Source organism: Mus musculus, chromosome X (assembly GCF_000001635.26).
Source record: "Mus musculus strain C57BL/6J chromosome X, GRCm38.p6 C57BL/6J".
Lineage (NCBI taxonomy): Eukaryota > Metazoa > Chordata > Mammalia > Rodentia > Muridae > Mus > Mus musculus.
In genome coordinates this window covers 73,937,559-73,942,791 of record NC_000086.7, presented here as the reverse complement: position 1 = coordinate 73,942,791, position 5,233 = coordinate 73,937,559, and positions in this window count along the sequence as shown.

Here is a 5,233-nt window from a genome sequence, read left to right as displayed (position 1 = left end):
TCTGGTATTTACCCGTGTGTCAAGAGTGTCTTGTGAGCCAGGCAAGTGGTGGCGCACGCCTTTAATTCCAGCACATGGGGGGCAGAGGCAGGTGGATTTCTGAGTTCAAGGCCAGCCTGGTCTACCGAGTAAGTTCCAGGACAGGAGCTACACAGAGAAACCCTGTCTCGGAGAAAAAAAAGAAAAAAATGTGTCTTGTGACCTTTGGAGATTGGAGGCTGGGACCTGCCCAAGGTTCACTTGAGCTACTGGAGGCCTTTTCTAACCAGAAATCATGGGTTTCAAAGAAGGCCCCAGAACAAGGTACACCCCTGGGGCCTCTAGGAACATGGTACTACAGCTGAGGGGCCTCTTCTTGCACAGTTGCTGATTTTGCATTTAGAAATCAGTTCACCTATTCTCCCACTAAGGTAGAAAAACTGACCATTGGCAGTTAGTTTTTCTGGATATAGCCACACAGCCTCTATAAACTTCCCACCATAATTTCAGGAAGCCCTAGGGTGTGTATGGTACGTGATGGCTACTCAATGCTGCAGGACCAAATCCTCTGGTGTTGTGGACAAGCCAAGCATACAAAGAGGGAGACACAGAATTACTGACCCTGGCAGTCCAGTAGCCAGTTAGATAATATAGCTAAGATACGATTGATCAGTGCTAACTGGGAAGAAAACTAAGAAAGTCTGGAGATAAGGCAGCCCTGGACTACAGCCAGGGCTCAGCGATAGCAGTTCCAGATGCCAGGAGGTTGACAGGAGCAAGCATACCACCCCCATGCCTCTTCAGGTCCTTGGGTGAGATAGAGAAAGGGTGTGGAGACACATTTCCTCAACATCTTAATACAGCTCTGCTGCTTCTGTTGTTTGTTTATTTATTTTGAGTCAGAGACTGAACTGCAGTCCTGGCACTGTATAGACCAGGCAAGCCTCAAACTGCCTTTGCTTCCAAGTGCTGGATTTAAAGGTTACCACACCCAACTTTTTATTTTAATTCTGTGTACATATGTGAGTGAGTATGTGCAGGTTCTCTCAGACCCTAGAGACAGTCATCTGGAGCTGAAGTTACAGACTGCTAATGAGCACCAACTTAAGTACCGGGAATTGCAAGAGCAGTATACAATCTTAACCACTGTGTTCTCTCTCCAGCCCCATGTGTTATTTTTCTCACCCATTTTGGTACCGAAAGTTGCCTTCTATGAGCCCAGTGCTGCTGTGCACCTGATACAGGACCAATGCAGTAGGCTTCCTCTGAAAAGCCCTTTTCTTGGTGCTCACATCACTACTGGGCTCTACAGCAGCACTTCTTAGCATGTGGTATCCACTATGTCCTTCCACCCAGACTCTTCCCTGCCCCAGATGGCACCAGCCTGGGACAGCTAAGGAACAACTTGGGGCTGCGAGCATAACCTCACTAGGTGCATAACCTCCAAGGTTTCATGTTGGCATATCATTTTATTGGGTTCTTATAGCTCTACCTCCCTTCTAACCCCCACAACACTAGGTAGGTGTCTTAGGGTTTCTATTCCTGCACAAACATCATGACCAAGAAGCAGTTGGGGAGGAAAGGGTTTATTCAGCTTACACTTCCATACTGCTGTTGATCGCCAAAGGAAGTCAGGACTGGAACTCAAGCAGGAAGGGCAGGAAGCAGGAGCTGATGCAGAAGCCATGGAGGGATGTTCTTTACTGGCTTGCCTCCCCTGGCTTGCTCAGCCTGCTCTCTTATAGAACCAAGACTACCAGCCCAGAAATGGCACCACCCACAAGGGGACCCCACTTGATCACTAATTGAGAAAATGCCTTCCAGCTGAAGGCATTTCCCCAACTGAAGTTCCTTTCTCTGTGATAACTCCAGCCTGTGTCAAGTTGACACAAAACTAGCCAGTACAGTAGGAGAGAAAGGAGGTTAGAGAGGAAATGGGGTATAGACCTCTTTTGGCCAAGAAAATAGACTACTTCCTGTTAATTGGGGTCATTGTGTTTCTTGGGGCAAGTCCAATCTTTGTCAGAATATGCAGCAGTCCAGCAATCCAGAAATAGCAAACACAACAGCAGTGGGAGTAACAGGCCCTCTCGGGCCTCTCCAGAGTCCCCAGAATTAAGCTGTCTGCAGCTGACAAAAATCACACTCCTCTAGAAGGCAAGGCAATCATAGTTAATGGCTGGAGACAAACTGAAGCAGCCCATATACCACACATGGGGTTAAAACACAAATTCTATAATTGGGTTTTTAAACCAAAACTCTCACAACATTTCTCCCCTTTTAGTCCAAAATAAAGCCTTGTCTCTAATAAGCTAAATACAATAAGAACAATTATGAGGACTATCAAATAATTATATTTACAATGTTCAGTCTATATGTATTTGGCAACCTTGGAAAAAGTACTCCGCTATCTTGTCCTGGTGAGTCCAAAGTTCTGAACCTAAATCACTTCCTATTATAACTTGAATTATCAACCTAAAAACATCTTAGATCCTAAATAACTTAAGCTTTTGTTTTTAATCTTTAATAAGGAAAACTTTAAGACTATAACTATCTAGTCTTAAGACTGTCCAGTCTCAGTAATAGGAAAAAGCAAGGCTTAATGTCCTAGCTGAAAGAAGTCCGTGAAGCTGAGCCATCTGAGCTAGCTGTTTTGATGTTGATCTGGATGCAAATTTTTGAGGAGCCGGTGAGGCTGGATCACCCAGGCTACTTACTCTGTTTTCATTGGTGTATGATCTGTTTGCTTTGAAAACACACAAACTTTTTTTTTAATGGTTTTTCAAGACAGGGTTTCTCTGTATAACCCTGGCTGTCCTGGAACTCACTCTGTAGACCAGGCTGGCCTCGAACTCAGAAATCCGTCTGCCTCTGCCCCCCAAGTGCTGGGATTAAAGGCGTGCGCTACCACGCCCGGCCCACACACAAACTTTTAAAGGCAATATTATAGGTACATTTCTGCATTAACATGTATGGAATGCATGGTGCGCATAAACTAGCTAGTGATTTTTCTGCTTAATGTTTGAGCAGGTGAAAGGCATCTATCAATTTTATAAGTCCATTTGAACTGCTATCAAACTGTAATATAAATCTCCATCCATAATATGTTAAAGGATGGCATGTAATATGTCATGAGGACCAGTTAGCCAAAAAGATTCATTGGCTATACAGACATTCATGTCTCAGCTAGCAGGAGGTCTTCCCAAGATACAATCTTTATAACTTTTGATGGTAACCATATATTTTTCATTCCCTATTAAAACATAGAGAAAACTGCCCTTCCTTGCATGCCTAAGTCATCCTTGATTGGATAAAATAAAAAACCTATTAGCAAAGGCAGGAAGTAGAAGGAGTAAGAGTTCCAGTAGAGATAGCACTCTGGGAAAGGCACAGGAGGATTTGCTATAACTTTAATTTTTTCAAAACTTATTTTTAATAATAGTTTATATATGCTTTAATCTCACCTGTAACCCCACCAGAGGTAGTGAAAAAGAAAGGATATGGGGGAAGTGGGCCTGTTTAGAAAGGTTCTTTGGCTCAACTCCTGTCTGTGTTATCTGGAAATCAGTTCACAGGTTAGCGGTGGCAGCTTGATCCACTCGCAAATACTTCACAGATACACCAGCAGTCCAGTTGGGTAGAGTCAGGATAGCAAACACAAATTGGCAATGGTGGCACTAACTTAGCAGAGACAGCCAAGCCTCAACCTAGGCTTGAGTTAGCAGGAGGGACCTGGAGGGACACCAGGAGAAATTCTCAGCTGGGCCTCTCTTAGGTAAGCAAAGATCAGGGAAGACTTGAGACCCACAAACATTATACAGTTAGCTCTATAAGCAAGCCTAGCTCAGCCTCCTTCACTGTCTGGTGAGTCCTAGTCATACCCTCTCTCTATGATATCCTGACAAATGGAGTTCAACTACATAATGTAAGGTGGGCCAATACATGAGTGTTGCTAGCAAAGAATCCATCACATGTCCTTCCACATGCTTGCTTTAGCAGAATATCCTTTCTCCTGTGTCTGCTTCAGCTAAATGTTCCTTCATGAGTCTGCCTTAGCCTTTCACCTGTGTCCACTTCAAGAAAACACTCCTTCACGTGTTTGTACCAGCAAGACCCCATCCAACCATCTTTCCAAAGAACTCTTAAGTTTCCACTTCGATTCATGACCCAGACTTGGAGAAATTCAGACATATGAAACTGAGAAGTAACTACCAGCCATGTAGCAGACAGAATAGTATAAATGGGATAACTGAGTTCCAAGTTAGTTGGGAGCAAGTCCAAAGGCATTCATAAATAAATTGAAACCTCTGTGAACATAGAAAGGTCCCTGTTGCTATCAGGAATCAGCTTTACAGTTACAGGTTGCCTCTGAATCCAGCAAACATCACCCATAGGCAACAGGGACCCACGCATCTATTGTCATGGTAATCACCATGCATTCCTAGCGTCCATTTGATTTACCTCCCATCTTTACCTGTGAGCAGTTACAGCACATCCTAAATAAAAGGCAGACCCTCTTGACCTTTGCTCTCTCTGTTCTTCCTCTTCTACCTTCGACTCCATTGCTCCTTTTGTCCCCTTCCCTACCCCCCACCCCTACCTAACCCCCCTCACCCCCCACAATAAATCTCTCACATGGAACTGCATTGGCCTGGTGTGGTCTGTCCTGACATGAGCTGAAATTCTATCACAACAGCCCCTGCAGTTACAATTACAGAATCAGCTTTTTAGAAACTCAAAGCAGTTGCCCATTGTAACCCCAAATATGTATCAATGCTATGGTGTACATACATTAGTTTTCCAAATTCTGCAAAATGAAACACATCCACCTGCCAGATTTCATTTCTTTCTTTCTTTCATTTTTTTTTTTTTTTTTTTTTAAAGATTTATTTATTACATGTAAGTACACTGTAGCTGTCTTCAGACACACCAGAAGAGGGCGTCAGATCTCGTTACAGATGGTTGTGAGCCACCATGTGGTTGCTGGGATTTGAACTCTGGACCTTCGGAAGAGCAGTCGGGTGCTCTTACCCACTGAGCCATCTCACCAGCCCCCTCTTTCTTTCTTTCTTTCTTTCTTTCTTTCTTTCTTTCTTTCTTTCTTTCTTTCTTTCTTTCTTTCTCTCTCTCTCTCTCTCTCTCTCCCTCCCTCCCTCCCTCCCTCCCTCCCTCCCTCCCTCCCTCCCTCTCTCTCTCTCTCTCTCTCTCTCTTTCTTTCTTTCTTTCTTTCTTTCTTTCTTTCTTTCTTTCTTTC